Source organism: Semicossyphus pulcher, unplaced genomic scaffold (assembly GCF_022749685.1).
Source record: "Semicossyphus pulcher isolate SPU_LCO1_2020_fin unplaced genomic scaffold, fSemPul1.0.p SCAF_23, whole genome shotgun sequence".
NCBI classification, from domain to species: Eukaryota; Metazoa; Chordata; class Actinopteri; order Labriformes; family Labridae; genus Semicossyphus; species Semicossyphus pulcher.
Window position 1 is genome coordinate 12,006,135 of NW_027211697.1, and position 12,946 is coordinate 12,019,080.

Below are 12,946 nucleotides of genomic sequence, written 5' to 3' on the forward strand. Positions count from 1 at the left end.
TGTTTTTTGATCGTTGCTTTGCTTGTTTCGACTCTTTCATCCAAAGTTGAAATGTGTGACCTTTTCTTTGGATTTGGTTGACATGTTTCACTTTAAGTCTTCAAGCTTGTTTTTCTTCTTTCCTTCCTTTCAGATGATTTTGGTCTTCCTCTTTAAAGCAACATGCAGTTTACACACTTATATAAATAATGAACTCTTATTGTAAATTCTACGGACCCCCTGAAGTCCCAAAAGTTGAAAAAAAAAGAAGTTAATTATCTTGAGGGAACATGTTACTATCTTGTTCACACAAGTTAATTATCTTGTGCGCACAAGTTATTATTCTGTTCAAACAAGATAAGTTATTATCTTGTGGGAACAAGATCAAATGTTTCACCTTTTGGGACTTTAGGGGCTTTAAAAGGTTGTTTTATTAAAGAATATTTTAGTAGAGTCAAAATTTGGAGCATAAATTCATTTTAATTATTGCTGAATGTGCTAACAGAGCTAAAGACACTTCGTGCGGAGTTTAGCGGCTTCGGTTCCAAACTGGACGGAATAGACGGACGTCTCTGTAAGATGGCCAACTCTGTGGAGGCTCTAGAAAACAACATGAATGAGGTGAAGCGGGACGTAGCATCCAATATAGCACGGATGGAGGAGGCCGAAACACGCATTATGTTGACAGAAGAGAAGTCGGAGACACACACGGCGGACCTGAGTAAAGCTTCACAACGGATCACATACCTTGAGTCCAAAGTAGAAGATTTGGAAAATCGCAGCCGCAGGAAAAATCTACGAATGTTTGGACTCAGAGAGGGAGAAGAGGGAAGCCGACAACTGTTGGATTACGTGCAAGAGATGTTACCGGGCTGGCTGGGTACTGATAAATCCATCGCACTGGAAAGGGTTCACCGTACACTGGGTCCAGCAAAACCGAACCAAGACAGAGCAGTCCTCATACGATTTCTGAAGTTCCAGGACCGGGAATTTGTTTTCCGCTGCTCTAAAGTGCGTGACATCAAACATAATGGAAACAAACTGTCCTTCGCCCAAGACTTCTCCGCTGAGACAATGAGACAGAGACGGGAATTCAACACTGTCAAGAAGCTGTTAATGGACGCCGGCTCCTTCCGAGGGTTTCAACAAAATCCATGCAGAATAAGAGTACTCCATAACGGCAAGATTCACCTCTTCTCGTCGCCGGAGGATGCGGAGAAATTTCATCGCGGACTTTGAAGAGACGGCATGGGTTTGTTTACAAACAGAGAATCGGCTGATTCCCTTTGACAGTGACTAAATAAGGTCGGTAGTTATCCGCCCTGACTCTTATTTTCAACAGGATGTCAAACCGACTATTTTCTTTTAGAGATACAGTACACAAGGGTACTTTAATTTAACTGTTATTTCCAAGACTCTTTACTTTAAACGTTATGGACGCTAACGTAAACGGATCACGTGGGTTTGTTTACATGCCGAGTTAATCAGCTGATGCCGGTTGAAAGGTCATTACCGTAAATATTGTAGAAAAAGGCTAGCGAAGTCTGGACTGTATTTCCCGTCCAAGGTTACCGTAAATATGGTATAAAAGACCCAGAAGTTTTATGTTTATTGTTACTGGTTTGATGCCCACCATATAGGTGACAACTTATTATAATTTTTAGGCACAGCGCTCGAAAGGAAAACACGTTTTCTTTAAAATCCAATTATTTTGTTTCTATTCTTATTTTACAAGGAAAAGGGAAACGTTTTGGTTAATCTAATTTGACTACAGGACATAACATTTTTGATTCATGTTGTTAATATTATCATTACTAAGCTATTCTACTCTCTTTGTTAGACATGTTTAGTTGCAAAAATCATCCAGCTAGGGGTATTGTTTGTAATTCTTTAACTGCATAGTTTGTGGACGTCGTTGATGGTTTGCCAGGTATAGGTTTACCAGTGGAGCTGCTCCTCAGTTATGAGGATCAGCATGAAGTCCCTCAAATTTTACAGATTTTGGAGGGAGATGAAGGAGGAGAGGGGACTAGAAGAGTTCCAAGTTCATATTGTTGCGGGAGGATGCTGTTCAAGCCTCCCCAGACATGTGTGTATGTTTTTGTTTGTTTGTTTATTTTTGTTTTTCCTTTTGCAGCAGCCTTTTATTTATTTTATTTTACATAGATGAGTATGTATCATAACTGTAATTCCTCTAACATAAAAATAACCAGCTGGAATGTAAGGGGGCTTCGGAAAATAACAAAATTAAAACAGGTTATGAGTAGGATTAGACATCTTAAATCTAAAATCATATTTTTACAGGAAACCCACCTAACAACTGCAGACTTAAAGCGTGTACAGAGCAGATGGCCTGGCCAAGTAATATATGCATGTTATAATAATTATGCAAGGGGAGTGCTTATCCTTATCCACCGGACAATACCATTGCAGATTGTCAAAACTATCCGAGACCCAGGTGGAAGATATGTTATTGTCCAATGCAATATCCTATCAATGACATGGAACCTAGTGAGCATTTATGGGCCCAATGAAGATAACCCCAGTTTCTTTAGGAATATTTTGCTTGACTTGTCTACCATGAATGGATTTTTTATTTTAGGAGGGGACTTCAATTGTGCTTTAAATCCAACAATAGATCGTTCAACGGGCCGCGACACGGGTAAAACTCAAACTAGAGAAACATTGAAGCAGGTGATGGAGGACCTAAATCTAGTTGATGTCTGGAGAGAACGTAATCCTGATAAAAATCATTACTCCTGTTATTCAAGTACATATAAATCACATTCCCGTATTGATTATTTCATTATTTCCAGGGAACTCTTATCCAAGGTTAGTGAATGTTGGTATAATGGTATCGTGATAAGTGACCATGCTGCTGTATCACTCAAAATACAAGTTGACAAAATTATCCATAACCCACCTAATTGGAGGTTACAGGCGAGATGGCTGCAAGATCAAGCTTTTGTTGACACTATTGGCTCTAAAATTAACAACTACTTTGAACTGAATTCTGACGAAACTAGTGCTTGTATCAGATGGGAAGCATTTAAAGCATTCATCAGGGGAGAGATAATTAGTTACACCAGCTATAAAACAAAACACTATAAAATGGAAATGGAAAATTTGGAAAATCAAATCAAAATATTGGAAAATGACCTGTATGCAAAAGATGATAATTTAAAACAAAAATAAATTATTATATTGAGAGCTAAATACAATAAAATGTCCACAGATAAAACCGCCAAAAGCTTAATGTGGTTGAAACAGGCCTATCATGATCAAGGAGAAAAGGCTGGCAAACTTTTAGCCTGGAGAATCAAAAAACAACAAACTGACCGAGCAATAAATAGTATTAGGACACCGCAAGGGAATCTAACAATAGACCCGCAAGAAATAAATACATGCTTCAAGGATTTTTATGAATCCTTATATAGATCAGAATGCAACCAAGACTCGGATGCGCAGAAAACATTTCTTGATCACCTTCAATTTCAGTCACTATCTGATGACATAAAAAATGAATTGGATAGGAACATAACAACCGAAGAGATGTCGGAAGCGATCCAAAATATGAATAGTGGTAAGGCACCTGGGCCTGATGGGTTGCCTATAGAATTTTATAAAACATTTAAAACTAAATTAATGGAGCCACTTCTTAACATGTTTCAAGAATGCTTTCAGGAAGGAACTCTTCCACCCACTATGAGACTCGCTATGATAACCCTCATTCAAAAACCAGGCAAACCACCCACAGAATGTACGTCGTTCAGGCCAATCAGCCTGATGTGCTCTGACACTAAAATACTTTGTAAAATGCTAGCAAGAAGATTAGATCCACACCTCCCTAAACTTATACATAATGATCAAAATGGGTTTGTACGAAATCGTCAAGGTTTTCATAATATCAGAAGAGTCCTTAATATATTACATGAAAAAGCTGGTACTAAAGATGCAGCGATACTGTCATTGGATGCCCAACAGGCATTTGACAGAATAGAGTGGCACTACCTTTTTAAATTGCTACCACGATTTGGATTTGGAGAGAGATTCCTTAGATGGATTTATGTTCTCTATAAAAACCCAGTAGCAGAGATTCTGACCAATAGTGTTGTCTCAAAACCATTCAACTTGCAGCGTTCAACCCGACAAGGCTGTCCATTATCACCGATGCTATTCACTTTAGCTATCGAACCTCTCGCTCTGGCTGTCAGGGCCCATGATGGCCTCACGGGCATCCAGATAGGTGAACAAGAGCATAGGATATCTTTGTATGCCGACGACGTCATCCTGTTTCTGACCAGGCTTAAGGATAGTATTCCAAATCTAACCACATTAATTCAACAATTTGGAGAGTTCTCTGGATATAAAATTAATTTCTCTAAATCATCACTATTGTTTTTAAACAAAAATGAACGCCTGACGCCAACTATAAAAACACAGTTTACAAATGCAAAAAATGGTTTTACATATTTAGGCGTTAAAATTACTCCTGAAATCAAAACTGTTGTATCTTCAAATTATGACTCGCTAACAGAAAAAATAACAAAAACATTAGACCGCTTGACAGTAATGCCAATTTCAATGATTGGCCGTATTAATATAATTAAAATGGATATACTGCCAAAGTTCCTGTACCTTTTTCAATCAATCCCACTCCCACTTCCCAAGTGCTTTTTTAACAAAATTAATAGCACTCTTACTAGATTCATTTGGAACAATAAAAAAGCTAGGCTGCGCTTGAAGTTGCTTTACTTGCCGTATGAAAGAGGTGGCCTTCGTCTTCCAAATCTGCTGTGGTATTATTGGTCTGCTCAATTGCACTCTGCTTCATTTTATTTCAGCTCCAATTTTCTTCCAGCTTGGGTAAATATCGAGCAAACAACTACATCAGAGCTACCCCTCAATTTGTATCTACATTCAGCAGATTTGAAAACACTGAGAAAAAAGACAAAGAATCCCTTTCTTAGAAATGTTATTGACATTTGGTATCGTGTACACCAGCATATTGGAGGCCTCCCTGGCTTATCTCGTTTTTCTCCTATATGGGGAAACAGCGATTTTACACCAGGTAGATGTGATGGTGGTTTCAAGCTTTGGGCAACCAAAGGTGTGCAATGTGTAGGGAATCTGTACAGAAACGGGAAACTACTTACTTTTGAGCAATTATGCAATGAGTATGATATACCAATAAATAATTTTTTCAAATATCTACAATTGAAACATTTCATATCATCAAAAAATAAAGACCTAATGTCTGAGCCACCTTTGACAAACATTGAAAACATAATAGTCAATAATCAGAATAAAAGGGGACTAGTATCTTTGTTTTATGGGACTTTGGTGTTTCATGGAAAGGAATCATCTAAAGACAGATTAGAAGCTTGGAAAGTCGATATTGGAGAGGATATATTAGAAGAAGACTGGGAAATTGCATGCTTAAAGGCACAACAAAATACAATTAATACAAAATTAAAATTGCTCCAATATAAATGGCTAATGCGAACTTATATCACTCCAGTGAAATTGAATAAAATCTATCCTAATATTCCAGATATATGTTGTAAGTGTTTAGAAGAAAAAGGAACATTATTCCATTGTGTTTGGGAGTGCTCAAAGGAGCAGTCGTTCTGGCAGGCAGTGACTGGGACCATTTCCCAGATTGCGAATAAAAATGTTCCCCTGCAAGCCAAACTTTGTATCCTGGGTATATACCCTGAACATTTTGCTGTAAATTCTAAACAATCAGTATTGATTGATTTTGGGCTACTCCAAGCTAGAAGACTAATTGCTCTTTTCTGGAAAAATACGCAAGTGCCCTCAGTAAAGATATGGTTGAAGGAAATTGCAACACACCTTGCATTGGAGAGACTTACATATATTGTTAGAGGGAAAAGAAAACAGTTTCTCAAAGTATGGAAACCTTTTTTGGAATATTTGGAAGATGAGAATGTTACAGTAACTTGAACACCATCACTGCTGCTTTTTCTGTTATTTCTGTTATTTATTTATTTTGTTTTTATTTACTTCTGTTACCACTGTATTATTTGTATTATTATTTTCATTTCCCCCTTTTTGTTTTTCTCTTTTTTTCACGTTTGTTTTGTTGCCTAGTACATTGATGCATTATTTATAATTGCTTTGGTCATTGTTATTTGTAAGTGTCCTATATGTAAAAAACGCAATAAAATATTGTTTAAAAAAAAAAAAAAAAATTAAGCTCATTTGTTTATGAATGGGTTATTCCCACGTGTGTTGTAATTGTTTTATAATATACATATGTTTTGTAATATACATATATATACTGTAATTATGTGCTTACAGAGTCAAACCGCCGCGCAGCTGTCACGCAACAGACACGCAACCAGTGGAAGTCTGGTTAGTCGTCTGGTTGTAGAATGTCTGATGGAGTGTTTTAGTTTTATAGTCTGGTTGTAAAAAACTGCAGAGTTGTAATTACAATAATTTGGAACTTACTTTACACAGGGTGCAACGATAAGTCGATATCGTCTGCAAAAATCGATGACAAAATTAGTTGGCAACAAATGCAATTGTCAAGAATTAGGTGGTTACGTCATTGCACATTTTTCATGCTGTGCATGGACATAACACTGTCTGGAGCTGAGTTTTCTGAGGCGTGAGCCGTCTCACATCTATGCTGCAAAACAACGACTGGGAAGCGGCAGGTAAACAAAACATAGCAAATTGTGGCAGCTGATGCAACACCATCACGTCCCGAAACTTCTAAAGTCTGAGAGCGTTTCACCCTCAACGCTGCAAGGAAAAGGATCGCCTGTAAAGCGGCTCTTGCTTATCACGGGAGCACGTATGTAATGCATGAGCAGTTGAAGAGATGGCACGATAGACTTGTGGATGATGCAGACTCGCCCAGGTGAGATAATTAGCTTCTCAGCTGTTATCAGCTGTTGGTTAGCACACGCCTAAAAGAATCTCCAACTAAATTTAAAGCTGACAGCTAAATAAGAGCCATTAAGTCATTGTGCAGTTCATCATCTGATCAGTCGAACAATCGTTTCTATCAAAATAGTTGTTAGCTGCAGCCCTACACTTTACATAACTTAAGATCAAATTTCATAGACTGTATGTATTGTCATCTACCATTTATTCAGCTAAAATGTAGACTGTAGATTTTGTCAGGGCAACATGTAGTCATGTTCTGAACCTTCCTTCGTCTCATGGACCTCTTGCTGTCAGATTTTTGAGCATCACATCCATCCGTCGTCATCATTTACCGCCGTATCAAACATGATATAAACCCTTTCCGTCACGCTGCCGAACGTGGCCACAGGGGTCTGACTCCAGCCCTGACGTGCTGAGGAAGCGCAGGTATCGAACCGCTTCTGGGAGGCTCAGAAAGAGATGCGAGTCATCAGCCGCGGCTCAGTGGCCGAGCTGCCCGCAGTCAGACCTGGATCACTTTTCCTCCATCAGCAGGAAGTTAAGAGTCAGAACCCTCACCGGTCTGACAGAGGGGGAAGCGGCGCAGGTTAACAGTGCGTGGTATGGGGTAAAATGTGTCCTTTTCTCTGGAGGGAAAATCCCGATCTGTCTGGCTGGCACGGCTCCGCTGTACCTGAAACTCTGCTGTTGTCAGTAATGGATCAGCAATCTTACTTTTCATTATGCAGAGGAAATATAATTATGATAATGCACTGTTTGATCTAATGCAGTTGTTAATGTAATAGAGTGAGTTTAAAGCCTTTACGCTTCATTAGAGGGTCCTTTCATCTTCTTGGGTCTGCAACACATTTTACAGCAAGGCACAAAAGTATTAATAGGGATTAACATAGAAAACAAAGCAGCATCATGTTTGTAATTGTCTCATTTTGAGGACAACATGTGAAATATAGTAATAGTGTGAGAATATAGACTGTATACATAATTAATGCCGTCACCTGTTGGTTTGTCGGCTTTTGGCCAAGGCCATTTGTTTTCCATTTTTTGAGCCACAAATGACCATATTTGGATGAAAAGGCTGAGCTGGAGAGGAGCGATTGATAATCAAACATCAAGTTGAAGTGCTAATCACGAAGATCTCACTTTTGTTCTCTTTGGCGCCACCTATGGCAATAAACTGTAATTGCGGGAGCACACTTCCCAGATATCCAGACAATGCTGCATGTGTGACGTCCACGGTTGGCTCCGGTTGTAACTCTTGATTTTCCTGGCTGACGGTCGCTTTCCTTTTCAGACTGTTTGCCTTCATCTGAGCGTCGAGTTTGTTTCTTTTTCTTTGGATTTTCACTTCTTGTTGAAGTTGTATCTGTAGTCATCCATCTTTTCTTTGTTTGTTCAGCCATAGTAGATTACTGTTTACTCGCAACACTTGCAGAGAGCGGAAAAGCAGCCGCTTAGCTCCGCCTACCCTCTCTGGCAGACCAACCACTGCTTGCCGATGGAAAACGCGTCACTAACCGGGCGCCGCTTGTGATTTTTTCCGTGAAAGTTGCCACAGACACCCAGTCTGTAATACTGCAAATGCAAAGGCTTTCATCAGTGGGCCATAGGCTCTATCACAATTGTGTTACCTCATTCAGCCCACTCCCATTGCTAATTCAGTATATGGTGGATGAGCTAGAGAGCTTGTGGAACAGGTCTTCTCTGTGGGAAGAGTAAACAACTGTATAATATCAAGTGTCATGAACAGAGAAATAAGCTGTAGAGACCAAAACCGTTTTTGATTCCAGGATGATCACATGTTCTGCTTTGAAGTTGGACATTTAATATGGGGCCTTATGGGGACCGACTCGCTTTCGGCGCAAGCCACAAGTGGCCACTCGAGGAACTGCAGTTGGCATTAAAGCACTGGCTTCGTTTCTCAGCCCTGGAGGTCGCCACACAAGTCATCAGACTTCAGTTACTTGCATGTTCACTAGGCTAGTTTAAACATACTTTGTTGCAGCCTTATAAGCAAATATCAATCTCCAGTTCAGTCCAAACAATCCAGACATAGAAGCCACTTGCGTGCACAAGGAAAAGGACGTCTAAGCCTGCAATGTCACCACCATTGGCTGAGTGGGTACACACTACAAAATAATCAGGCCGATTTTGGACCAGATTCCGTCCTTCAGACAAAAGTAAGCAAAGTCCTGATTGTTTGATGGTTCTAAAGATGATCTCTCCAGATGTTGTGGTGTGAGGGATGTTGAGGGTGATTTTACTTCCCCCGATCTGTTCGGAAGAACGTCACGGCTGCAACGATTTCAAATGTTGTGTGTGGGGAACCCCGAGGGAACAGCCAGCGCACTCTGTGAATTGTCACGAAACAATAGCCAATCAGGAAACGAGCTGACTGAAGAAGGAAGCACAACAACCGCAGCCAGACAGTTTTCTTTTTCCAGTCCAAAAGCATCACTTATCATCACCAACTCTTCCTGCCTGTCGTCCGTCATGTTTGTTTACTTTAAAGTCTCTTTTGACCACGAGAGATTCTGTGAGATTTCCAGTTCCCGAGTTGGACTCTGGTTGTTGGTGAATGAATCTGTGAGTGTCTGGTGTGCTGTTTGGGTCATAGCGTTGCTCTCCACACACTACAGGAACAAAACAGTTCAATGTATCATTACTTGTTGTCATGTGTGGGCTCTCTCACATTTTACACATCTGTTAGGACGTTCAGTGTGGCCCAGGCCTTAAATGTTAGTCTGGTAGGAAAGTACAGCAGGAGATTGGTCTGAGCTCGGTCCATGAGGGGCGGCTCTTTAATTCTTTAAAAATCATTAGCAAACTTTTAACCAGAGATCCTAAACTCTGTATCTCTCTTTTTCCCCCCATATTTGTGCGCAGCTGTTCTGTAGGAATGCAGACGGAGTGTCCACACCCCACTTACCCTCCAATTCCTCTTCAAAGTATCACAGTGCACGTATCGACTCTATTTACAGGAGTCAAGTGGAGTCTACATTTCAAAGAGGGAACTGTGTTATAGCTGAGGCAATTACAAACAAGCTTTCTCCCCCTGAAGATCTGCCAGCGAGTTACGCCTCCGTCAGCGCTTTTCTTCGGGGCTGCTGTTGAAGCAATGCAACACTTTACAGTCTGATTTACCTTATTATGGTAATGACCAAAGTTTGTCTACCTGCCTCCGGGGGGAGGAGGGAAAAAGAAACTCTTGCCAAGTATTTATCCAGTGTAATCAAGGAGGCATAGCTTAAAGGATATGAGACGACGTCTTGAAGTGGGAACAATGGAGCCTTCAAAGAGCAGGCGGGAGAAGAGCGAGGAGGGAGAAACTCTGCAGCCTGACTTCGCTGCCCTCCAGCAGGGAAGAAAGCTAAACAGGAGGGGGGATTATTAATTCACTGGGGGGGCTTGCTATAGTTTATCCCTTTTGAGTGTGGCCCAACGTGTAACTCCACCTGCAGAGGAAAGTTTGCTGGTTTGGCACTGAACCGGACCGTGGGTCATTTGGAAACGGACCGGAGTCTTTTCTGACGGACCATGGTCCGGTCGTTTGGTCCGCACCGGAGTTCGAATGCCACAGCCCGGTTCGATTCAGGTGAGAACATAAATGGACTTAAAGTAGGACCAAACACAGGAAGCAAACCAAAACACAGTGCATTGTGGGTTGTTAACGGGTTTTGACACTTGCAGAGACAGCCGCGCAGACAGATGAGTAGAGGACAGGCGTGGGGGAGCGACGAGGAAAGAGAAATATGGGCTGAACAAACTATTTCACAAATAGTTGTGGAAAGTACAAAAAAAACTCAAACTCAAAACATAAAAGTCTGTGATCGTGTTGAGTGTGATTGATCAGTGTGCTCTCTCTTTGTTTACTTATGGGAGTTTCCCCACGTAGAAATTCTAACCAATCAGAGAGCAGTTTTCTCGAACTTGATTCAGATCAAACAAACGGACTTTAGGTGTGAAAGCACACTAAAATTGCCCGTAGGTGTGAACGTGAGCGTGAGAGGTTGTCTGTCTCTATGCGTCAGCCCTGTGATTGACTGGCGACCTGCTCAGGTGTAACCCCGCCTCTCGCCCAATGACAGCTGGGATTGGCTCCAGCTCCCTTGCGACCCTGAACAGGATAAGCCGTTTAGATTATGGATTGATGGATGTTTATGTTGAATAGAGGAAAGTCAGGAGTGATTAAAGAACACTACAATCTTTCTTAATAATCTACAGACAGAATTTCAAGGAGACAGAGTGTTTAAAATTTGATTCATGTTTCAAACTATGTGGGAATGAAAAACTGTGATCTTTAAGATTAAATTAATTAAAATTCCAAAATATATTTTATATTTGAGCTGAGACGATAAACTCGCCAGCGCAAATCACTTTGTAATCCATCAAAACTTTAGTTCAATTTGAAGTAAAATGACTTAAAATGTGCGACTGTCCACTCCCCCAGTGTGAGGGTTTTCCTTCTTCTTTTTGCAGCCTGAATATTTCTGGACTTTGGACTGTTGATCTGACAAACAGGAAATCACACGGCATCGCCACGGGCTCTGAAAACTTTTTTTCCCGCTCTCTGATGTTTCACAGAGAAAAAACTACTTTTCAGTCCGAAGCAGCTGCAGACGATTCGCTCAGTGAATCATAACATGTGAGCGTTTGTCAGTCAGGCTTCTATCGAGAGCACAATGAACCATCGTTTGCATAATGACCCTGCTGCAGCCGCTGGACATGAACATCCTTCACTCGAGATTTTCATAAAATCAACAGAGGTCAAAAGGTCACATCAGTGTTATTCAACCACGCACGCACTCAGCCCACTCACGTATAGATCAGATCTTGTTTGTAGTCAGCTCTTCTGGACATGAACCGATGCTTAAAACACAAATACGTGAAAATAAATGATAGCACATTATTTGTCGCAGGTGGCTCCACCTGAACGACTGTGCGGGCGACATCAGCATGTGAAGCAGCCGTCCTCCTCGCTCTCACCTGAGCAGTTTCATGGCTCCCTGTGGGGAAATATGCGGCTTTCAGAGACGCTTCTGTAATCCAATCCACCGGGGGAGCCGAGACATTTACTCCAACAACACTATTTCTGATTAACTATTCATAGGACGGATCAGGCAGTGCTTTTGTTTATATGAGTAGGAGAGCATTTTAAAGCCTGCTTGCATTGCAAACATGCATGTAGTTCTGACAGTCCTTTCATAACTGAGATGGAGAGAAGCTGCAGGGAAAGGAAAAGCATGTCCTCGCTCTGCTCTTCGTTTTAACTTCAGGACTGCTTCATATTTAGCTAACGTATGCTACATGATGTCCTCTCCCCTCCCACGACCTGGTAATTGTTAACCGTGCACCATACTGGAGGATCTTTCAATGCCTTAACTGCACGTTGACGAGACAAGAGGAAGGAGAGAGAAGGGATCTGAAGGAACTTAGAGCAGGGATACATTTGTGTATCCTACCGTAAAGTCTTTCATCAAATAGACATGATTGGCTTTAAATGCTGCATCTCAACACACGCAACTGTGTGTCTCTGAAAGTTAATCTAAGGTTTTAAAAATGACTTAATCAGGAAGTTTGTGGATATTTCTTACCACTTCAGACGCTATTGAACATTTGGCTCTCCTGTCCTTGCATCTCTTCCTCCCGCCTCTCCTTTACTTTCTCAGTGGGAGGAGCTAAGACACCAGGAAGAGACGCACGAGTGATGGAAGCGAGGAGACACGTTAGCATAATAAAAAAGCACCTCGGGACTTTCGCCCAGACAAATTGAAAGTGAGTGACAGTTTTGGAGGTGTCACACATGGTCATGCAAATGAGAAAGCAGTGTGAGGATTAAACGGAGCATCGGCAGAATTACACGTCTTTGAGAGTTCAACAACTTTGCAGCAGGACGACACAAAGGACGTGAAGCTGCACTACAGTCAAAGAGAAAGTGATGCAGGCTGACAGCAGACAGGAGGCGCTGCGTCCTGGGAACACTGGCAGCAAATAATTTATCATTTTGTCAACAAATAAAACAAAAAATATATTTGTTAATGGTTATAGT